The sequence below is a fragment of the Procambarus clarkii genome, chromosome 36 (assembly GCF_040958095.1).
Source record: "Procambarus clarkii isolate CNS0578487 chromosome 36, FALCON_Pclarkii_2.0, whole genome shotgun sequence".
NCBI lineage: Eukaryota > Metazoa > Arthropoda > Malacostraca > Decapoda > Cambaridae > Procambarus > Procambarus clarkii.
The window spans coordinates 6,577,140-6,602,139 of record NC_091185.1 but is presented as its reverse complement, the minus strand read 5'-3'; the positions used below and the strand labels follow the sequence as shown (position 1 = coordinate 6,602,139).

The 25,000-nt window shown below is 51.2% G+C and overlaps 1 protein-coding gene across 1 annotated transcript in view; it reads right to left on the bottom strand.

The window, feature by feature from the left end:
* LOC123756102 (Ca[2+]-channel protein alpha[[1]] subunit T) overlaps positions 1 to 25,000 on the bottom strand; it is a 487,984-nt gene that overhangs the window by 430,735 nt on the left and 32,249 nt on the right. The window lies entirely within an intron of this gene.

Here is a 25,000-nt window from a genome sequence, read left to right as displayed (position 1 = left end):
GGGGCTTAGTGTCCCCGTGTCCCCGCGGCTTAGTGTCCCCGTGTCCGTCACTGCTGCCGTGTCCGTCACTGCTGACGTGTCCGTCACTGTTTACGTGTCCGTCACTGCTGACGTGTCCGTCACTGTCGACGTGTCCGTCACTGTTGACGTGTCCGTCACTGCTGACGTGTCCGTCACTGTTGACGTGTCCGTCACTGTCGACGTGTCCGTCACTGTTGACGTGTCCGTCACTGTTGACGTGTCCGTCACTGTCGACGTGTCCGTCACTGCTGACGTGTCCGTCACTGTTGACGTGTCCGTCACTGCTGGCGTGTCCGTCACTGTTGACGTGTCCGTCACTGCTGACGTGTCCGTCACTGTCGACGTGTCCGTCACTGCTGACGTGTCCGTCACTGTTGACGTGTCCGTCACTGCTGGCGTGTCCGTGTCAGTGGGCGGCCAAGTGCGCATGAGGCGGGGATGCATATGTATATGGGTGTGTGTGTGTATATGTATATATGTGTATGCATATATGTACATGTATATAGGTATATATAAGTATATATGTGAGTATATGTATATATGTCTATGTATGAACAACTCGATAAATAATAATAATAAAATAAAGAGCCTTAAACAGAACAACATGTGTGGAAGCATCGGAGTGTGTATATATCTGAATGCTACACAGTATTCATCTATGAACATCCACATATGGTGAAACACATGTGAAGAACCTCTCACACACTCACAGCTCCCTGACAAGAGGGAGCCAGCTTAGCTTAGCTGCCAACACCCACACATCGTGTCAGCAAGGCGGACAGCCCGCCTGGTGTCAGCAAGGCGGACAGCCCGCCTGCTTTCATACCTCTCACTGTATTTCCCACTTCTATACTTCCCTTCACCTATGCTTCTCCTTCCTCTTTACTCCCCCCCCCCAAAAAAAAAAAAACGACCAGTCCCCCCTCCCCCTCGACCAGCCCCCCCCACCGACCAGCGCCACCGACCAGCCCCCCACCACCGACCAGCCCCCACCACCGACGAGCCCCCTACCACCGACCAGCCCCCACCACCGACCAGCGCCACCGACCAGCCCCCACCACCGACCAGCCCCCACCACCGACCAGCCCCCACCACCGACCAGCGCCACCGACCAGCCCCCACCACCGACCAGCGCCACCGACCAGCCCCCACCACCGACGAGCCCCCTACCACCGACCAGCCCCCACCACCGACCAGCGCCACCGACCAGCCCCCACCACCGACCAGCCCCCACCACCGACCAGCGCCACCGACCAGCCCCCCCCCCCCCACCGACCAGCCCTGTAACACGCTCACTCACTCATCTCGTTAATGAGAGACACATGAACCAACTTACCCACTTAACAAATCCGCTCGCTAATTAAAGCCAGTATTGGACATCCAGGAAAATTTCATATTTAAATTAGTATAGTGAAACAAGGGAAATATTAATTACCCGACAGAACACGTCACACACAAATGAACTACTGGAGGAATAATAATAATAATAATAATAATAATAATAATAATAATAATCAGATAAATTAGTATAGATGAGCGGTGGTGTGAGGTTGTAACTGACCAATAACTGACGACCATCCTACTCTGAACTATCTCAACCACAGTTAGACAAGTGAAGGTCCAGGTCTGGGAGACGTCTTCCCACCACTCTCGCCTCGTCTTCCACTTGACACGGGTCTCCAAGACTTGGCGAAGAGAACACTCTGCCTCAACATTCTACATCGGTTACTGTTCTTCGTCCTAGTTAATTAATTGTTCAGGAAATGTTGACTTTGTTCACTTTATCATTATTACAAGCTGGGAATGTGTTATTGAGCCGACCACGCTCCTCTAGACAAACATGTTCCCAACATAAAAGATACTGACGAGGAGACACAAGTCGTGTAAGGAAAGCTTCAATATTCTGAGGCAAAGTATAAGACACAAGTCGATGTTGAAGAAGCAAATGAGGCAACGTAATGTAAAGATGCATCGTACCCCGTACGTGCGGTCAACAAATGCACTCTACCCAAAGGTGTGGAAGCCACCTCCAGACACAACTTTAAGGAAAGATCCGACACAGAATTCGAACATCAAAATAGTTCAGTTATAACGTAACTGATACAAGGAGGCTGGCAGGCTGGGCACGAGGAGCTAGAGCACACACACACACCACATACAAGATTCTCAGAGGAATTTGATAGGGTAGATAAAGACAGACTTTTTAACACAAGGGGCACACGCACTAGGGGACACAGGTGGAAATTGAGTGCCCAAATGAGCCATAGAGACGTTAGAAAGAATTTTATCAGTGTCAGAGTGGTTGACAAATGGAACGCATTAGGCAGTGATGTGGTGGAGGCTGACTCCATACACAGCTTCAAGTGTAGATATGATAGAGCCCAGTAGGCTCAGGAATCTGTACACCAGTTGATTGACGGTTGAGAGGCGGGACCAAAGAGCCAGAGCTCAACCCCCGCAAGCACAATTAGGTGAGTACACAGAAGGATGAGCAGGAAATAGTCCACAACCACAGTTTTGGTTGTGGATTTTTTTTTAACTGAGGGAAAGCAATTCTGAAAATTAAATTAGGGGTCATTGTGTGTGTGTGTGTGTGTGTGTGTGTGTGTGTGTGTGTGTGTGTGTGTGTGTGTATGTATGTGGTTGTGTGTGTGTGTGTGTTATGTATGTGTACTTGCTAGATGTATATTGTAGTGTCCATGATGTGGCCGAGTGTGTATACTCAGCGAGTCGTGGTCCGTGAGTATACTCAGCGAGTCGTGGTCCGTGAGTATACTCAGCGAGTCGTGGTCCGTGAGTATACTCAGCGAGTCGTGGTCCGTGAGTATACTCATGTTACGGACTCGTCCCCGCCGTTTGAGTGTGGCCAGCGCCATCTATGAGTCTGCACTCCAACCTCCCTGATATTGGACGCTACATAGACACCGTCATCTATTGTTGGTGGCGTGACAACGGCAAATGGCACAGGTTCCCAGCCTTGGCTAGACCGAGAGGTCGTTGTGGACGACCTCTGGTGAGGCGGCGGACCAAGATCAGCGCCACCTAGGTTGTGCTACGTGCATCATGTCAACTCCCCAGTGAGTGTTACCTCCTGGTTTCCCCAGTGCACTGTCCAATTAACTAATGACGTGTTAACCAGACCACACACTAGAAGGTGAAGGGACGACGACGTTTCGGTCCGTCCTGGACCATTCTCAAGACAATCGACTTGAGAATGGTCCAGGACGGACCGAAACGTCGTCGTCCCTTCACCTTCTAGTGTGTGGTCTGGTCAACATACTTCAGCCACGTTATTGTGACTCCTCGCCTACATAATGACGTGTTATGTCGACAGAGGTGACGTGTAGAGGCAGCAGTACTGAGGAAGGCAGTTTACCTTGGCCAGCCGACGTTCTCTCGACTTAGTCCTGGATGACGACTAAGTAAGCCGCCGCGGATCTGAAGCAGTGTGTACTGGAAGAGATCGACGTACCCCGGAACGGACGCCAATGAGGTGCCTGTTGGGAAGCGCTGTTAGCCGGTCACTAAAGGCTTCTGCCAGGGGTTCGCTACCTCTGTATTGGATGTTTTGTGGCCCCGCTCAGCGTGTGACTAAAGTCCTCTGCCAGCGAGTGGCTGGGGAGTGGTCGTGGGGTATAGAGACCTCGTGATACTGTGGCGGAGGGCTGGTCCACGTACAAGGTGGAACTCTCCAGTGTGTCCCAGTAATAGTGGACGAGGTACTGGAGGAGAGGAACGTTGGGGTTGGCCAACACTGCCTATGAGTGTCCGGTGGCCTCCGTGAGAGATGCTTATGTACATACGTATAGTAATGGTCTATTATAGTTAAGATTTGTTTTATGCCTTCGGGAATTTTTTTTCCCAAAATTCTTCCCCCTACTAATTTGTCCTCTTTATACTGTCTGTTAAAGCATGTTCCCTGTCTGTTAGTGCTGGCCTACATGTCTTATCAGACACCATGCATCTCTGGTCGACCCATTTTATCATCTCGTGGACTCTCTAAGTTCTTCTCAATGCAAGTTTGCAAGATTATTCCCATTTAATCACTTTTTTGTAGGTCAATCTTGTGACACGAGCCGCACGTGTTCACGACTGTGGTGATGTCAGTGCCACCGTGTGATCAAAGACCAGGATGCCACGGTCACTGGCTTCTCCTGGGACGTCCTGCTCAAAGCGTCTGACGCCCTGATGGTTCCTGGTGTCGTCAGCCCAGGTCACAGAGCAAGGGTCATCCCCTCATTGTCCTCTTCTCTTATTTATCCCCTTGTGTGTTGCGACGCTATTTGTCAGCGTGACATTATCCTGCCCCTATGACTGCCACACACCACCAGTCTCCTCTAACTGTCAGAATATATCTCATTACCTGAGGAGAAAACTGGCTCCGGGTTTATTTCGTATGTGTGCGTCAATGTATATATTTCCTTAGAGTAAAAATTTATATTTTGCAAGAGAAAAGATGAAATTCAACAGGACTTCTGACGGAATTTTAAGTTACATCCTCTTCATGTTTTTAATACACAGGAGAAAGATGACATGGTGAGCTGTGATTGGTAGAGAGGTATAATTATCGGCCAATTAGCGAGAGTAGAGTATCGATACATGTTAGTCCTAGCATGTGAGTGAATCCTGGAGCTCATTCACCCAACCCGTCCTCGACTAAAGTCCATTCCATCCAGCGGTCGACCCCACAGACGCATTCAGAAATTTTAAATTAACATGCTGTTCAGTCAAAACGGGAATATTCTCATATAAATTAATATTATAACATTATCATATTCTGCCTATATATAGGCTTAGGTTAGGTGTTTAGGTTCTGTTGGCGATTATTGGTATTTGTAGTACGTGGGTGAAGCATTTACAGCGTTGTGGTTCGGATACAAGCCGTCAGTGAAGCACTTGTTCCGGAAGTGTTCGAACGAAATCTGTTGAGTCGTGCAGCTCGTCCTCCAAACGAAGACCCAAAAGTGATTCCATCCACCCGCCAAACCCCAGCTGTTTGTGAATGAAAAAACGGTTTACACACAACTCGCAACTGATGACGGCCGAACACTTCCGGAACAACTGCTTCACTGACGACTTGTGTTCGAACCACAACACTGTAAATGCTTCACCCACGTACTACAAATACCAATAATCGCCAACAGAACCTAAACACCTAACCTAACCTATGTCTATATATGCACAATATGCTAATATATTATAATATTAATTTATATTTGAGAAAATTCCCGTTTTGACTGAACAGCATGTTAAAATGTATGAATGCGTCTGTGGGGTCGACCGCTGGATGGAATGGTGTTGAGTCGAGGACGGGTTGCATAAACAGGGGGTTTGGCGGGTGCATGGAATCACTTTTGGGACTGTTTGGAAGACGGGCTGGGTTCACCACTGTTCCCAAAGTTCAAGAAATTGCTCCACTGACAGAATAATGACCCCCCCCCCCCACAAGACACACACCCCCTCCCCACATGACACACACCCCCTCCCCACATGACACCCACCCCCTCCCCACATGACACCCCCCCCCCCCACATGACACCCACCCCCTCCCCACATGACACCCCCCCCCACATGACACCCACCCCCTCCCCACATGACACCCTCCCCCACATGACACCCACCCCCTCCCCCGGAATGTCTGGCACTGTGCCCAACAGCCAAGGTTGTCTGTGCCAATTTCACTCCATTCATACACAAGCATATGCATCAGATATACACCAGCCCAGAGTCAGTAGAGCTCCAGGTATACCAGCTATACACCATCATAATGCAATTTATACCCCAGGAATACCAGCTTACTATGAGATATATCCCAGTTATACGAGTTATAAATCAGTTATTCATCACATATATCCTCAATTATACAAAAGCCATCAATTATTGGTCAAATATACCCTGGTTATACAGTTATACATTAAATATACTACTGATATTCACTGTTGTCAAGTTATAAAAATATACCTTGGTTTCCTGTTGTAAACTGTCATGTTATACACCAGATATGATCAGATAACTGAGGAAAGGAGGATAGAAGCACAAACCAGTGAATCTATACGATGGTACAACATGGTTGCAGCTGGCAATCCCAATCATTATGGCCGAAGAGGAGGACGAGGGAGAGAATCAGTAATAGCGAGAATCCGTCTTGGATACAAATATCCATGGTGGATACAAATATCCATGGAGATTAGGAATGGAAACAACAGTTGAGCAGCGGAGTTGAAGAATGTGTGGTGAGAGTGATGGACACCGCCTTGACCACTATCTACGTGAATGTGAACACCTGAGAGACATTAGAAATATGTGTAGAATAATAAACCCCACATTGTTTGACTTAGGAAAACACTATTTGTCAAATATTGATACTGTTCTTAAAAGATTTCCCCATTTTGTACCCGCAAGATAACGTAAGCTTTTAAGGGTTGATAGATGTTAATCTTCTTGTTTGAGGAGCTGTTCACTTGACAGTTAAGCAAGTCCCAGCTGTGTCAGGGTACAAGTGACAGGATGAACAACCCAGCGGGTTTTCTTCCTATTGGGGAGTGTTGTACATGCTGCTATGGCGGTATGTCCACTCACAAGATGAGTGGCGCTGCCCAATACTGTCACTATGGCGGTGTGTCCACTCACAGGATGAGTGGCGCTGCCCAATACTGTCACTATGGTGGTGTGTCCACTCACAAGATGAGTGACGCTGCCCAATACTGTCATTATGGTGGTGTGTCCACTCACAAGATGAGTGACGCTGCCCAATAAACTCGCCCATCTGGACAAAATTTAAAATTTAACTATTAGGTAAGGCTGGGGAGTGAGTGAGGGAGTGTAGGTCACCTGTTCCGCATTTCCTCCCCTGGAGGTGTGCTGGTGGCAGGTGACAGGTGAGGGGAGGAAGACGGATGTGGAGCCTTCTCCTCACCTTCCCTCACCCCCCCCCCCACACCGGCATTCCTCCCTCCCCCTCTGAGCACGCTATTTGGTCGTCGTGGCCTCGGGGTCACTAGCAAGACTATATCACCCCCCCCCCCACCCACCTACCTACCTCCAGTATCATCTATTGATACTGGTGATGGCTCAAAAGGGCCACCACTTACGAGCTATTCATGCCCGTACCACCTTTTGGGTGGCTTCATCTTCATAACACATTCACAAGGGAGACATCTCCCGCCATGCAGGGTGCATTCGCACCTCCACAAATCTCCAGTATCAGCTCTTGATACTGGTAATGGCTCAAAAGGGCCACCACTTACGGGCTATTCATGCCCGTGCCACCTTTTGGGTGGCTTAATCTTCATCATCATCATCATCACCTACCTACCTACGCGCGATGTAAGGAACGTCACTGCTCGTCCCCCCCCCCCACGTGGGGCAGGTGACTCCCCCTCCCCTACATCTCCCTCCCCCCCCCACACCAGACAGGTGGGCCAGCATCACCACCCACACACGAGAACCTTCATACCGACCAGTAACAAGCGCCTGGTTCACCAGTTGGACGTAATTGCCGTAATTAGAGCTGTTATGGTGGGGGAAGGAGTGGGAGGAGCGCGTGCCCGCCCGCACGCGTGGCACGGGTGCCATTAGTGCCTGGGAGCACAAGAAGCACAGGTTATGGTCCCCATAATGACCATATAGGCCACACCGGCACTAACAACCGCTCACCGCACCTTTGGTTCTTGGTCTCTAGCTGTGCTTGTGGCGGTAATGGCGGGGGGGGGGGGGGTAATTGGTGGCGGGTCAGGCCAGATGGGGGCGAGCAGTTAGGACAGTTAAAGTGGCCACTTAGGGTGGCATCCTTGTTACTGACTCAAGACGGCTACAGGTAGGTCGTTGAGGTCCCCCCAGGTGAGTGTCCCCAGGTACCTGGCCCCCCAGGTGAGTGCCCCCAGCCCGTCTGACTGGTAACTCACCTCACCAGAAGGAAGAAGACAGTTGTACAGTAATCCATACAGAGGCTGACACGAGGAGAGACAGAGAAAGGCGCCGACCCACAACACCACCAAAGTTGACGAGAAATGTTTACCGTAGAAAGAGGAGGAGGACTCTAAGACCCGGGGAGAGTGAGGTAAGGCACCGGGGAGGTGCCAGCAGGGGTGGAGGTCCCAGGGTGACCCAGGGGGGGGTGAATTAGTGTTATAGCAAGAAAAATATGCATACAACATTATTTTTGAGAAGTTACTGTGAACACTTAACACTTCTTAGTGCGGTCTTTTCTCTCTTACTCCCCCCTCCTCCTCCCCCCCCCCTCCTCCTCCCCCCTCTTCCTCCTCCTCCCTTCATAAAGGCTCCACAGAACTTGGGTGGTAAAGAAAAAAAAAGGAAAATCGGCCTTAAATCGAGCTTACAGCAAGAAAATGTGTCCACGAGCCCATAAATTGGCCCCATGTGTTCCGCCCTCTGGGTACGGTCGCTCACTGGGGCCGGCCCTGCCCTCGGCCCTTAGTGTTGCGGGGCTCTGGGGCCCTGGGCGGCCCTCTCCCGGGCACCGTGATAACCTTAATGTGTGCGCGCGCGTGCGTGCGTGCTCTGTAAGGCTGCACGATAGCGGACAGTGTTCGCTCTTTTCCTTTGTGATAAAAACTAAGAATTGGTAGTTGGGTGTGAGAGTTGTTCCGTCTGCACCACTACTGTTGAGGCGCTGGGTCGTGCTGGGGACAAGCCTAGTTGTGCTTGCGGGGTTACCTTGAGGTGCTTCCGGGGCTTAGCGTCCCCGCGGCCCGGTCCTCGACCAGGCCTCCACCCCCAGGAAGCAGCCCGTGACAGCTGACTAACACCCAGGTACCTATTTTACTGCTAGGTAACAGGGGCATAGAGTGAAAGAAACTCTGCCCATTGATTCTCGCCGGCGCCTGGGATCGAACCCAGGACCACAGGATCACAAGTTCAGTGTGCTGTCCGCTCGGCCGACCGGCTCCCTTACTAACTACTATTTTTTTCTACACACACACAAGAAGCAGCTCCGTAGTAGCTGTCTAACTCCCAGGTACCTTTTTACTGCTAGGTAACAGGGGTACCAAAGGTGAAAGAAACTTTGCCCATTTGTTTCTGCCTGGTCCGAGAATCGAACCCGGGCCACAGAATTAAGAGTCCTGCGCGCTGTCCGCTCGGGTATCAGACCCCCTGGTGTTTGCCTGGTGTGTGTATATGTGTGCGTGCACATGTGTACCTGAGGCAGGTGTGTGTGTTTGTGTGTGTTGTTAAGTGCTTGCTGGTGGAGCTCCCACGAGGTGAGTGGTGTTTATGTGGACCCTCTTAATGCTGCACGCACACACACACACACACACACACACACACACACACACACACACACACAGGGTGTGTGTGGTGTGGGGGGGGAAAGTAGTTAGTAAATAGTTGATTGACAGTTGAGAGGCGGGCCGAAAGAGCAGAGCTCAACCCCCGCAAACACAACTAGGTGAATACACACAGAAGAGTTGTGACAGATGAGGATTGTAGGGTCCTCCAAGAGGACCTGGACAGGTTGCAGAGATGGTTAGAGAAATGGCTACTGGAGTTCAACACAAGTAAATGTAAAGTTATGTAAATGGGATCAGATGATAGGAGACCAAAGGGACAGTACACAATGAAGGGGAACTGCCTGCCTGTAACGATTCGAGAAAGAGCCCTGGGCGTGGACGTAACACCTAATCTATCTCCTGAGGCACATATAAATAGGATAACGACAGCAGCGTACTCTACACTGGCGAAAGTTAGAACTTCATTCAGAAACCTAAATGAGGAGATTTTTAGGGCGCTTTACACTGCCTATGTGAGACCAGTCTTAGAGTATGCTGCGCTGTCATGGAGTCCCCATCTGAAGAAGCACATAAGGAAACTGGAAAAGGTTCAGAAGTTTGCGACGAGGCTTGTCCCAGAGTTACGAGGGATGGGATATGAAGAGCGCCTGAAGGAACTGAACCTTACGACATTAGAAAAAAGAAGGGGGGGGGATATGATAGAAACGTATAAAATACTCAGGGAAATGACAGAGTGGAAAGAGACGAAGTGTTCACAAGGAATAATAACAGAACGAGGGGACATGGGTGGAAGCTGGAAACTCAGATGAGTCACAGAGATGTTACGAAGAATTCTTTTAGCGTGAGAGTAGTGGAAAAATGGAATGCACTTGGGGGACAGGTTGTGGAAGCAAACTCTATTAATAATTTTAAAACTAGATATGATAGGGAAATAGGACCAGAGTCATTGCTGTAAACAACCGATGGCTGGAAAGGCGGGATCCAAGAGTCAATGCTCGATCCTGCAAGCACAAATAGAGGAGTACACCGAGCACTCCCTGCCCCTCCACCCCCTAGGAATTTTCCCTGCCCCAAGCAGGCCTGGGCAATTTCTAAGCCCTCTTCTTCCCCCCCCCCCTACCCCCCCTTAACCCCTGATACTACCCCACAGGATGATGAGCCTACCCAGGCAGCAATGACCATGGAACAACTTCCTATACTAGTTAGGAGGGTGGGTGAAAATGGATATAGGAAAGTGAGCTTCAAGGTAATGTACTCAAAGATCGATGGAATTACCAACAAAGCAAGTGAACTGGCAGAAATGGCGCAGGAAGAGAACCCAGATGTAATAAGACTCGCAGAAACAAAATTGTCGGGAGTCATAACAGACGCTGTGTTTCCAAGGAACATAGAACATATTGCAAGGGAAGAGAGGGAAGGGAGAGGAGGAGGTGGAGGAGTGGCCCTGCTGATAAGGCCCACTGACACCATCGCCAATCCCGTGGGCGGTGGTGGACCCCATACCCACCCTGTGGGCGGTGGTGGACCCCATACCCACCCTGTGGGCGGTGGTGGACCCCATACCCATCCTGTGGGCGGTGGTGAACCCCATACCCATCCTGTGGGGGGTGGTGGACCCCCATACCCACCCTGTGGGCGGTGGTGGACCCCATACCCATCCTGTGGGTGGTGGTGAAAGGGGTTAAAGAAGCACAAAATGGGCGCACGAAGTTAATACATTTTGCGGTCTGCTAACGTTATTGGATGGTTCATAGTGGAGTGGTTCTTGCTGCATAATGGAGTGATAGATGAACTGGCGAGGATTTCACTTTGGCTCAAGTCTATTGGATTTTGTTGGTGTTCCCGGAATATTGCTGCCCCCCCCCCCCCCCCCCCCCACCCTCAGACTGTGTTAACTGGCCAAGTGAAGGATTAGAGGTGCACTACAACACATCTTACCCCCCCTCCCCCTCCTCTCAGCTCAACCACTTGGGCTGGTCGGTAGAGCGACAGTCTCGCTTCATGCAGGTCGGCGTTCAATCCCCCGACCCTCCAAGTGGTTGCACACATCCCAAATCTTTATCCTAATTCCTTCCAAGTGTTAGTCATAATGGCTTGGCGCTTTTCCCTCAAAGTTCCCCCCATCCTCCCCCTCCCCCTGTCTCTGGCTCTTCCCTTACTCACCGTTCATGCCATATACCGAGAGAAGAACAAGTATGTGTTGTCTGCTACACACAACCCGTGTCAGCCAGGCGGTCAGCACGCCTCGTCTCATAACTCGCCCTATATTCCACATTTCCAACATATTTTCTTCACCTGTACCTCTCCATCTTTACTCTCTCTCTCTCTCTCTCTCTCTCTCTCTCCATCTTTACTCTCTCTCTCTCTCTCCATCTTTACTCTCTCTCTCTCTCTCTCTCTCTCTCTCTCTCTCTCTCTCTCTCTCTCTCTCTCTCTCTCTCTCTCTCTCTCTCTCTCTCTCTCTCCCTCCCCCCCAGGTGTATATGATCAACTTCATAATTACATTTAAAATTCCAGTTGGGTGTGTGTGGGGGCCTTGTACAGGCCCTGTTTTATGAAATTACTCAACCGCTATTTGGCTACTGTGTGGCCCACAGTGTTGGGGTGGTGTGTGGCCCACAGTGTTGGGGTGGTGTGTGGCCCACAGTGTTGGGGTGGTGTGTGGCCCACAGTGTTGGGGTGGTGTGTGGGCCACAGTGTTGGGGTGGTGGGTGGTGTGTGGCCCACAGTGTTGGGGTGGTGTGTGGCCCACAGTGTTGGGGTGGTGTGTGGCCCACAGTGTTGGGGTGGTGTGTGGCCCACAGTGTTGGGGTGGTGTGTGGCCCACAGTGTTGGGGTGGTGTGTGGCCCACAGTGTTGGGGTGGTGTGTGGCCCACAGTGTTGGGGTGGTGGGTGGTGTGTGGCCCACAGTGTTGGGGTGGTGTGTGGCCCACAGTGTTGGGGTGGGGGGTGGTGTGTGGCCCACAGTGTTGGGGTGGTGTGTGGCCCACAGTGTTGGAGTGGTGGGTGGTGTGTGGCCCACAGTGTTGGGGTGGTGTGTGGGCCACAGTGTTGGAGTGGTGGGTGGTGTGTGGCCCACAGTGTTGGGGTGGTGTGTGGGCCACAGTGTTGGGGTGGTGTGTGGGCCACAGTGTTGGGGGGGTGTGTGGCCCACAGTGTTGGGGGGGTGTGTGGCCCACAGTGTTGGGGTGGTGTGTGGCCCACAGTGTTGGGGGGGTGTGTGGCCCACAGTGTTGGGGGGGTGTGTGGCCCACAGTGTTGGGGGGGTGTGGGCCACAGTGTTGGGGTGGTGTGTGGGCCACAGTGTTGGGGTGGTGTGTGGGCCACAGTGTTGGGGTGGTGTGTGGCCCACAGTGTTGGGGTGGTGTGTGGGCCACAGTGTTGGGGTGGTGTGTGGCCCACAGTGTTGGGGTGGTGTGTGGGCCACAGTGTTGGGGTGGTGTGTGGACCACAGTGTTGGGGTGGGGGGTGGGCCACAGTGTTGGGGTGGTGTGTGGCCCACAGTGTTGGGGTGGGGGGTGGGCCACAGTGTTGGGGTGGGGGGTGGTGTGTGGACCACAGTGTTGGGGTGGTGTGTGGGCCACAGTGTTGGGGTGGTGTGTGGCCCACAGTGTTGGGGTGGTGTGTGGACCACAGTGTTGGGGTGGTGTGTGGGCCACAGTGTTGGGGTGGTGTGTGGGCCACAGTGTTGGGGTGGTGTGTGGCCCACAGTGTTGGGGTGGGGGGTGGGCCACAGTGTTGGGGTGGTGTGTGGGCCACAGTGTAGGGGTGGGGGGTGGTGTGTGGACCACAGTGTTGGGGTGGTGTGTGGACCACAGTGTTGGGGTGGTGTGTGGGCCACAGTGTTGGGGTGGTGTGTGGGCCACAGTGTTGGGGTGGTGTGTGGACCACAGTGTTGGGGTGGGGGGTGGGCCACAGTGTTGGGGTGGTGTGTGGCCCACAGTGTTGGGGTGGTGTGTGGCCCACAGTGTTGGGGTGGTGTGTGGCCCACAGTGTTGGGGTGGTGTGTGGGCCACAGTGTTGGGGTGGTGTGTGGCCCACAGTGTTGGGGTGGTGTGTGGGCCACAGTGTTGGGGTGGTGTGTGGCCCACAGTGTTGGGGTGGTGTGTGGCCCACAGTGTTGGGGTGGTGTGTGGCCCACAGTGTTGGGGTGGTGTGTGGCCCACAGTGTTGGGGTGGTGTGTGGCCCACAGTGTTGGGGTGGTGTGTGGGCCACAGTGTTGGGGTGGTGGGTGGTGTGTGGCCCACAGTGTTGGGGTGGTGTGTGGGCCACAGTGTTGGGGTGGTGTGTGGCCCACAGTGTTGGGGTGGGGGGTGGTGTGTGGGCCACAGTGTTGGGGTGGTGTGTGGGCCACAGTGTTGGGGTGGTGTGTGGGCCACAGTGTTGGGGTGGGGGGTGGTGTGTGGCCCACAGTGTTGGGGTGGTGTGTGGACCACAGTGTTGGGGTGGTGTGTGGCCCACAGTGTTGGGGTGGTGTGTGTGGGCTACAGTGTTGGGGGGGTGTGTGTGGGCCACAGTGTTGGGGGGGTGTGGGCCACAGTGTTGGGGGGTGTGGGCCACAGTGTTGGGGGGGGTGTGGCCCACAGTGTTGGGGGGTGTGGGCCACAGTGTTGGGGGGGGTGTGGCCCACAGTGTTGGGGGGGGTGTTTGAGAGTATCACTGAATGTTAAATAATTACATGGCCAGCGTTGCGCCGTGTTTCTTGTAGATTAGCGGGACATAACCCACTTTCCAGCAGTCTGGAAGTTCTCGGGTTACTAGAGAGGGATGAAGTATGACAAGTGGGCTGCACAATGCTTCCGCTGCCTCTTAGTATCCATGGCGATACTTGTCTGGTCTCGCGGCTTTGTCACATCCAGTTCTGGCGTCGCTGTAATTTCAGTCAGGATTTCCTGTGGATTTGACCGTTTTGTTTGGGCTCTAAACTTTAGTGGCAAAGTAGGTTCCAGCTTCAATACTTCCTGAAAGCTATATTAAGTTGTTCACAGATCTCCTTATCATTTTCCTTGTGTCCTTCCTCACTTTTGTCTAATAAGTATTATAAGATGATCATTCACAGTCATCTTCCTCCTGATGTGACAACAGAACAGTTTTGGCTTGGACTTAGTCTTATATACAATGTCATTCTCATACTGCGTCTCTGCCACTCCTTGTTTCTGGGAATTCATTTCTGGCCTTTTTGTATACATCATTTTCTTTCTGTTCAGTGTTCTCTCTATTTCTTCCATGTTTCTTCTCCTTGCTTGCAGACACAGCCTGCTGACCCATGGGGTAATGCGCGCCCTGTTTCCCTCAACCCTTAGTGGTGGTATAAACCTTTCTTCAACGTCTCTGAGTTTGTCCGTTACCTAGTCCATATGTCCGCTGTTGCCTTTCTTCCCACTTCTCTTCCCCATTTTCTGTTTCTGTTTTCTTTCTGTATCCGCGGCCAGGACTTATCCGACCTTCTGGTAGTCTGCTCTCCTATACCCTAGCCTAATATTCTCCCCCTGGTTACATCTTTGTATGACTTTCATTGTCAAGGACAAACACATTGGTCACTAGCGCCTAATACCATGTCCTGGTCAATGTTTTCAATGTCCATCTCATTTTTTGTGAAGACCAGGTCCAGGCTACCTGGTAGTCACTACTACTCTTTGTTTCCTCCTTGATATGTTGTAACAACTAATTCCTCTCTACTTCTACCAGCCTTGCATTCTACGTCTCATCTCTATAGTCCATTATTTGCCAGTATAAAGTTTGGCCATGACTAAAGTTTCACATTATAGAGGCTTTATACTTTTTAGTCAGTGGACTGTGGCCATCACCCGTTGGAGGATCTTCAAGCGTCGTGTGCTGGTAATGTTGTCTTCTTGTGTAGTTGTGTGGAGGGTTGTAAAGAACACCTTCTACCACTTTCACACTATACAACAAATGATTCCCACAGTGTAGTCGCTGTACTTGTTGTTCGTCTTCTCCAAAGTAATCCCTTCAAAACCCGTTTCTTTTTACTAAGAGTACCACGCCTCCACTCTCAAGTCTTTCACTTCTCTATCTGGTATTCCGTCTCGAATATTGTGTTCCTAATCACACCAGTTAGTTTGGTTTCTACTAGTGCTATTACATCACGGTCTGTTCTCTCTTTTACTGTTTTCAGTCTTTTCACTGCAATTCTTTTAACCATGTCGTGGAGCAGTCGACTAAGGCGCATCTGGGATCATCCTGGACGTAGGTTCGAACACTCATCACGGCCTTTGTGGATTTGTTTACTGAAGCATACAAGAGACATAAATACTCGTACTTCGCCTTAGTAAAACAGAAACAAGAAACACTTAGTGGGTCAGCCATAGGTTTAGGCCCCGTGCAAGTGCTGCTGTGGAAACACACACACACACACACACACACACACACACACACTACGAGGGGGGCCTCGTAGCCTGGTGGATAGCGCGCAGGACTCGTAATTCTGTGGCGCGGGTTCGTTTCCTGCACGAGGCAGAAACAAATGGGCAAAGTTTCTTTCACCCTAAGTGCCCCTGTTACCTAGCAGTAAATAGGTACCTGGGAGTTAGTCAGCTGTCACGGGCTGCTTCCTGGTGTGTGTGTATGTGTGTGGTGTGGAAAAAAAAAAAAAAAAAAAAAAAAAAAGTAGTTAGTAAAAAACAGTTGATTGACAGTTGAGAGGCGGGCCGAAAGAGCAAAGCTCAACCCCCGCAAAAAACACAACACACAACTAGTAAACACACACATTGGAGTACCAGATCTTCAGAATCTTCCCTGTTAGTTTCCATCCTAGGAATGTGGGTTTAGATTAGACTCGGGATGGATTTGGGATGTGGAAGACAGCAGAGGGATGGATGTCTGAGGCATTAGGTTGGAGTGGAGAGTGTAATGGAGTGGGACTTAGGGGCTGGTTAAGTAGTAGAAAGTAGTGATTGAGTTCCAAGGGGAAGTGTGGGAGGAAGTATATGTTGGATGTTGGATATGTGGCATGTTTGGTCTGGGGAAGGCTCTGGGGGTGCTCTGGTCTGTTGTGCCTTGTCAGGCCTGGGAGCCGAGGCCTTCTACCTCAGGTTCTAGCTGCTCATTTGTTATGCTGCCATTCATTTGTTCTTGCACTGCATTGCTTCTATGTGGGTGTTGCCTCTCCTGAGGGGTGAGTGTGTCTCCTGCCCCACTCCCTCTTGGTGGCTGCTACTGCCTCACTCCCTCTTGGTAGCTGCTACTGTCCACTCCCTCTTGGTGGCTGCTACTGCCTCACTCCCTCTTGGTGGCTGCTACTGCCTCACTCCCTCTTGGTGGCTGCTACTGCATCACTCCCTCTTGGTGGCTGCTACTGCCTCACTCCCTCTTGGTGGCTGCTACTGTCCACTCCCTCTTGGTGGCTGCTACTGCCTCACTCCCTCTTGGTGGCTGCTACTGCCTCACTCCCTCTTGGTGGCTGCTACTGCCCCACTCCCTCTTGGTGGCTGCTACTACCCACTCCCTCTTGGTGGCTGCTACTACCCACTCCCTCTTGGTGGCTGCTACTGCCTCACTCCCTCTTGGTGGCTGCTACTGCCTCACTCCCTCTTGGTGGCTGCTACTGCCCCATTCCCTCTTGGTGGCTGCTACTGCCGCACTCCCTCTTGGTGGCTGCTACTGCCTCACTCCCTCTTGGTGGCTGCTACTGCCTCACTCCCTCTTGGTGGCTGCTACTGCCTCACTCCCTCTTGGTGGCTGCTACTGCCTCACTCCCTCTTGGTGGCTGCTACTGCCTCACTCCCTCTTGGTGGCTGCTACTGCCTCACTCCCTCTTGGTGGCTGCTACTGCCTCACTCCCTCTTGGTGGCTGCTACTGCCTCACTCCCTCTTGGTGGCTGCTACTGCCTCACTCCCTCTTGGTGGCTGCTACTGCCTCACTCCCTCTTGGTGGCTGCTACTGCCTCACTCCCTCTTGGTGGCTGCTACTGCCTCACTCCCTCTTGGTGGCTGCTACTGCCTCACTCCCTCTTGGTGGCTGCTACTGCCTCACTCCCTCTTGGTGGCTGCTACTGCCTCACTCCCTCTTGGTGGCTGCTACTGCCTCACTCCCTCTTGGTGGCTGCTACTGCCTCACTCCCTCTTGGTGGCTGCTACTGCCCCGCTCTCATCCTATCATTCCTTCTCTCTGTCCTGCCCCTTCTTCTATGTTTTTATTTCCTCCTCCATCATGTTATTTTCCAAGTGGACCTTATAAAATCCTTTTATTGTTATATATCTTTTTTTATCGGGATTCTTGGAGCTGCTTCATTCGTAAATATCAGCTTCGGTGGCCAAGTGTTTCTACATTCTTGTGCTGAAGTATGTGACCAAACCTCTATACTTCTTCTAAATCTCCTCCGTCCTCTGGAAGGTGTAGCCCCTCAACACCACTAAGACAGAGGCTCTCTCTAACGGCACATGTTTTCCCTGAGTCCACTCTCAGGGAAAACATGTGCCGGATGGGTATCATGCCCGGCCAGATGGGTATCATGCCCGGCCAGATGGGTATTATGCCCAGCCAGATGGGTATCATGCCCGGCCAGATGGGTATCATGCCCGGCCAAATAGGTATCATGCCCGGTCAGATGGGTATCATGCCCGGCCAGATGGGTATCATGCCCGGCCAGATGGGTATCATGCCCGGCCAGATGGGTATTATGCCCAGCCAGATAGGTATCATGCCCGGTCAGATGGGTATCATGCCCGGCCAGATGGGTGTCAGCCGACATGAGAGAAGGTTAGCCTAGACCAGGCATCTCCCGGGTATTATGTGGATTGATAAAAAAGTTAATTATGCTAACACCCACACACAGGCTTGCCCACACCCGCCCACACCTGTACCTCTGTCGGGACCAAAGAACCAAAGCTCAACCCCCGCAAGCACAACTAGGTGAGTACACCATACTCAGACTGACAACTTTAATCACAGTATTGAACACTGAGCACTGGGGCCCGTGTCTTGTTACCCTGCCCCGGTGTTCCCTACTGGGGGAGTGTAGCCTCCCCCAGGGGTGCTCACCCCCACACTCTCACCCCTCACCCCCTCACTCTCACCCTCACCCCCACACTCTCACCCCTCACTCTCACCCACTACCCCTTCACTCTCATCCCCTCCACACACACACAGGGGGCCGGTGGCTGACTGGACAGCACGCTAGACACGTGATCCTGTGGTCTCGGGTTCGATTCCCGGCGCCGGCGAGAAACAATGGGCAGAGTTTCTTTCACTTGATGCCCCTGTTACCTAGCAGTAAATAGGTACCTGGGAGTTAGTCAGCTGTCACGGGCTGCTTCCTGGGGTGTGTGTGTGTGGGGGGGGGGGGAATAGTAGTAACTATTGATTGACAGTTGAGAGGCGGGCCGAAAGAGCAGAGCTCAACCCCCGCAAGCACAACTAGGTAAACACACACACTTATTGTGCACAGCACTATAAGAGGATGATGCAAAAGTTGGAGAGAGAGGCAGGAGTAACTGGTAAGGTGCTCCGGTGGATAAGGGAGTACCTAAGCAATAGGAAGCAGAGTTACAGTGGGGGGTGAGACCTCGGATTGGTGGCAGTCACCAGCGGAGTCCCACAGGGCTCTCAGACGGTATAGACTCATTTCTCTCAATGTTTGCTGGTGATGCTAAAATTATGAGAAAGATTAAAACAGAGGAGGACAGCATGAGACTTCAAGATGACCTGGACAAACTGAAGGAATGGTCCAACAAATGGTTGTTAGAGTTTAACCCGAGCAAAAGTAATGCAATGAAGTGTAGGGAGCAGGAGGCCAAATACAAGGTATCACTTGGGAGAGAGATAAAATTCTTCTATAATCAGAGAGAGACCTGGGGGTTGATATCACGCCAGACCTGTCCTCCGAAGCCCACATCAGCGGAATATGCCAGGTTGGCCAACATAAGAACGGCCTTTAGAAACTTGTGAAAGGAATCCTTCAGAATCTTGTATACCACATATGTCAGACCAGTCCTCGAGTATGCAGCTTCAGCATGGAGTCCATATCTAGTCAAGCATAAGACTAAATTTGAGAAGGTTCAGAAGTTTGCCACCAGACTAGTACCCGAACTGAGGTGTATGAGCTACGAGGAGAGACTACGGGAATTAAACCTCACTTCGATGGAAGACAAGAGTTTAGGGGGGGACATGATCACCACATACAAGATTCTCAGAGGAATTAATAGAGTAGATAAAGACTATTTAACACAAGGGGCACACGCACTAGGGGACACAGGTGAAAATTGAGTGCCCAAATGAGCCATAGACGCATTAGAAAAATTTTTTTAGTGTCAAGAGTAGTTAACAAATAACATGCATTAGTCAGTGATGTGGTGGAGGCTGACTTCATTCACAGATTCAAATGTAGATATGATAGAGCCCAATAGGCTCAGGAACCTGTACATCAGTTGATTGACGGTTGAGAGGCGGGACCAAAGAGCCGAAGCGAACCCCCCCCCCCCGGGCAAGCACAACTAGGTGAGTACACACACCCCACACCCCCGCCCCCCCACACACACACTAGGTAGTACACACACCCCATACACACCACCCACCCACACTCACTTTAAAGTGGAGTGGTGTAAGTAAATGAGACGACTACCACCTTCCCTGGTGGTGGTGAGGGGGGGTGGTGGTGGTGGGGTTAGTGGTGGTGGGGGTGAGCGTGGTGGGGATGGTGGGGATGGTGGTGATGGTAGAGATGGTGGTGGTGGTGGTGGTGAGCGTGGTGGGGATGGTGGTGGTGGTGGGGGTGCAGCAACTGGTGAGCCGCCTCCTCCTCCACCTGTTGCTGCCTCACCCCCCACTACCTGTGCTATTGATCAGCCAGCCAGCCAGGTGGGGAGCCACCAGCCCCCACCATTGCTCCCCACACACCCCACCTCTCCCCACACCCCCTCCTCTTCCCCCCCCCCCCCCCACCTCATTTCCACGTCTCTTTTCTCTTATTCTCTTTCAATTTTTGTCTCTTAACTTCTTTTCGTATTTCATTAGGCTCTTTCCCACACAAATATGTTAAGTCTTTCTCTCTCCTATTCCTCCAGTCTTTATTTAACCCTTCTTTCCCACCCCCTTCCATCCACGTCTACCATCAACTTCTGTCCCATCCCTTCCATTCACACATCTACCATCTATTTCTCTCCCACCCCCTTCCATCCACGTCTACCATCTACTCTCCCCTTCCATCGACACGTTTACCATCTACTTCTCTCCCACACCCTTCCATCGCCACGTCTACCATCTACCGTGGTGATCTACAGGTATCGTGGTGCTGATCGCTGCTGCCTTACAAGGACAGAGTCGGGGTCTCCTTTCCCGCTCTACCTGGCGGTCCCTTCCATCCCCTTTACTTACCCTCCTCTCTTCCAGCACCTCCCTCCCTCTCTCTCTCTTCCAGCACCTCCCTCTCTCTCTCTCTCTCTCCCGCCCATCATGACCACTCTTCCTTCACAACAACCTCTCCCACTGCCCACCTTCCCCATTCCACAACACCTTCCCTCCTTGCCTCTTCCGTTGAAGACACTCCCTCTCTTCCAGATACTCTAGCCCTTCCTTCCTGCCATTCCTCTACACGTCCTAAGTAAAAATTAGTATTCCTTTCCAGGTAGAAGTCCTATTCCATCCCAGGTACACGTCCTGGTGGGTGCACGTCGTCCCCTCCCACCACCAGTGGGAGGGGGTGACACTGTAGGTCCCTCCCACCACCACCAGTGGGAGGGGGTGACACTGTAGGTCCCTCCCACCACCAGTGGGAGGGGGTGACACTGTAGGTCCCTCCCACCACCACCAGTGGGAGGGGGTGACACTGTAGGTCCCTCCCACCACCAGTGGGAGGGGGTGACACTGTAGGTCCCTCCCACCACCACCAGTGGGAGGGGGTGACACTGTAGGTCCCTCCCACCACCACCAGTGGGAGGGGGTGACACTGTAGGTCCCTCCCACCACCAGTGGGAGGGGGTGACACTGTAGGTCCCTCCCACCACCACCAGTGGGAGGGGGTGACACTGTAGGTCCCTCCCACCACCAGTGGGAGGGGGTGACACTGTAGGTCCCTCCCACCACCACCAGTGGGAGGGGTGACACTGTAGGTCCCTCCCACCACCACCAGTGGGAGGGGGTGACACTGTAGGTCCCTCCCACCACCACCAGTGGGAGGGGTGACACTGTAGGTCCCTCCCACCACCACCAGTGGGAGGGGGTGACACTGCAGGTCCCCACCACCACCAGTGGGAGGGGGTGACACTGCAGGCCCCCTCCCCTCCCCCCCTCCCACATAGATGCCTCCAGGGCCGCGCTGCTTGTCAAAATATTTGATGACTTGTGTAGATGTCTTGACAATATCTGTGGGAACTGGAAGAATGTACATGTTGGATTAAGGTTGCTGTAGACACGTGTTGGTGAATATGAGAAGGTGTAGTAAATACCTCTCTTGTTTATTTTACACTTTCAATGGAACTTGTACGTTTAGCATGCGCTCTAAACGTGCTGTTCATACTTCCTTCCAAACTGAAGAACATGAACTGAGTGAACATCCCGTGCTAGAACCATTGATTTAGCGCCTGCACGCACGCACACACACACACAGGCGCACACACACAGGCACACACACACACACACACACACACACACACACAGGCACACACACACACACACACACACACACACACACACACACACACACACACACACACACACACACACTAGAGGGATACAATAAGTGCCGAGGCTGGATACGGTGGGAACTCATCGGAGTGTGCGTCTATATATATCCGTGTCTGTCTTCCTGTATTTCTCAATGTATTCACCTAGTTGTATTCACCTAGTTATGCATGTGGGGGTTGAGCTCTGCTCTTTCGGCTCGCCTCTCAACTGTCGATCAACTGTTATTAACTACTAATCCCCCCCCCCCTCACACACATCCCCAGGAAGAAGCCAGTGACAGCTGTCTAACCCCCAGGTACCTATTTACTGCTAGGTAACGTGGGCATCAGGGTGAAAGAAAGTCTAATCATTTTTGTTTCTCTTGCCGGCGCCGGGAATCGAACCCGGGCCACAGGATTACGTGATCAGTGTGTTGTCCACACAGCCACCGGCGCCCCCATGTGTGTGTGTGGTGCCAGATGCGCAATCTCAAGACACTAGAGAGGTAATGTTAAGTGAAGGTATAAAGTGAGAAGTTCAACAAGAATGCCTTAAGAGGATCACTTTAAGATGAGAGCTCACCCAGGGTGACTGTGGGAGTCTGCCCACAACTCCAAGGTGCTCTAATTTACGGTAATGACTTTGAAGAGGAGAGGTAAGGTGATGTTGTACTGTGTGTGTGTGTGTGTGTGTGTGTGTGTGTGTGTGTGTGTGTGTGTGTGTGTGTGTGTGTGTATGTGTGTGTGTGTGTCTGTGTGTGTGCCTGTGTGTGTGTGTGTACTCACCTATATGTACTCGCCTATATGTACTCACCTATATGTGCTTGCAGGATCGAGCATTGACTCTTGGATCCCGCCTTTCTAGCTATCGGTTGTTTACAGCAATGACTCCTGTCCCATTTCCCTTTCATACCTAGTTTTAAAAGTATGAATAGTATTTGCTTCCACAACCTGTTCCCCAAGTGCATTCCATTTTTCTACTACTCTCACGCTAAAAGAAAACTTCCTAACATCTCTGTGACTCATCTGAGTTTCCAGTTTCCACCCATGTCCCCTCGTTCTGTTATTATTACGTGTGAACATTTCATCTATTTCCACTTTGTCAATTCCCCTGAGTATTTTATATGTCCCTATCATATCTCCTCTCTCCCTTCTTTTCTCTAGTGTCGTAAGGTTCAGTTCCTTCAGCCGCTCTTCATATCCCATCCCTCGTAGCTCTGGGACAAGCCTCGTCGCAAACCTCTGAACCTTCTCCAGTTTCTTTATGTGTTTCTTCAGGTGGGGGCTCCATGATGGCGCGGCATACTCTAAGACGGGTCTCACGTAGGCAGTGTAAAGCGCCCTAAAAGCTTCCTCATTTAGGTTTCTGAATGAAGTTCTAATTTTCGCCAGTGTAGAGTACGCTGCTGTCGTTATCCTATTTATATGTGCCTCAGGAGTTAGATTAGGTGTCACATCCACTCCCAGGTCTCTTTCTCGAATCGTTACAGGTAGGCTGTTCCCCTTCATTGTGTACTGTCCCTTTGGTCTCCTGTCACCTGATCCCATTTCCATAACTTTACATTTACTGATGTTAAACTCCAGTAGCCATTTCCCTGACCATCTCTGCAGCCTGTTTAAGTCCTCTTGGAGGATCCTACAATCCTCGTCTGTCACAACTCTTCTCATTAATTTTGCGTCATCTGCAAACATTGACATGTATGATTCCACTCCTTTAAACATATCATTTACGTAAATTAGAAAGAGGATTGGTCCCAGCACCGATCCTTGAGGTACTCCACTTGTTACTGTTCGCCAGTCCGACTTTTCGCCCCTTACCATTACCCTCTGGCTCCTTCCTGTTAGGTAGTTCCTCACCCATACTAGGGCCTTTCCGCTTACTCCTGCCTGCCTCTCAAGTTTGTATAGCAGTCTCATGTGCGGTACCGTATCAAAGGCTTGATACGGTACCGCACATGAGTGCGGTACCGCACCCATGTTGGTGCTTGTTTACAAACCCAATGCTCTCCAGGTGCTCAACAAGTCTTAGCCTAATTATTCTTTCAAGTATTTTGCAGGGGATGCTTGTCAGTGATACGGGTCTGTAGTTAAGTGCCTCCTCCCTATCACCCTTTTTGAAAATCGGTACGACATTTGCCTCCTTCCAGCAACTGGGCAATTCTCCCGACATAAGTGACTCATTAAAGATCATTGCCAGAGGCACGCTGAGAGCCTGCGCTGCCTCTTTAAGTATCCACGGTGATACTTTGTCTGGTCCAACAGCTTTATTTGCATCCAGTGTTGTCAACTGTTTCATTACATCCTCTGCTGTCACCTCTATATCTGATAGTCTTTCATCTTGGGTAATCTCTTCTAACAATGGGAGCTGCTCAGGCTCGGTTGTGAACACTCCATGGAATTTTGCATTCAGTACCTCGCAGATTTCCTTGTCGCTTTCTGTATTTGCCCCTTCTGTTTTCCTCAGTCTTGTCACTTGGTCATTTACCGACATCTTCCTTCTTATATGGCTATGTAGTAATTTTGGTTGCTTTTTCGCTTTGACTGCAATATCGTTCTCATAATTTCTTTCCGACACTCGTCTTATGTTAATGTAATCATTCCTAGCTCTGTTACATCTAATCCTGTTGTCCTCTGTCCTTTGTCTTCTGTACTTCCTCCACTCCCTCCTGCTTCTCACCTTTGCTTCCTGACACTGTCTATTAAACCATGGGTTATTATATTCCCTCCTGCTTTTTTCCTTTATTGTTGGAATAAATCTATCTTCAGCCTCCTTGCATTTCAATATGACTTGGTTCATCATACCTTGCACTGTTTTTCCTCTAAGTTCTTCCTCCCACTGCACTTCTCCCAGGTAGTCCCTTATCCTTCTGTAGTCCCCTTTTCTGTAATCAAGTCTCCTTTCCCGGACCTCTTGTCCTTTGGTCACAATTTTAAGCTCCATCATGTAGTCAAAGACTAGGACACAATGGTCACTAGCTCCTAGTGGTATTTCATGTTCCAACTGCTCGATGTCGTCTACATTCTGAGTGATAATGAGATCTAATAGGCTGGGCGTATCCCCTCCTCTTTCCCTAGTATCTTCTTTCACATGCTGTGTTAGGAAATTCC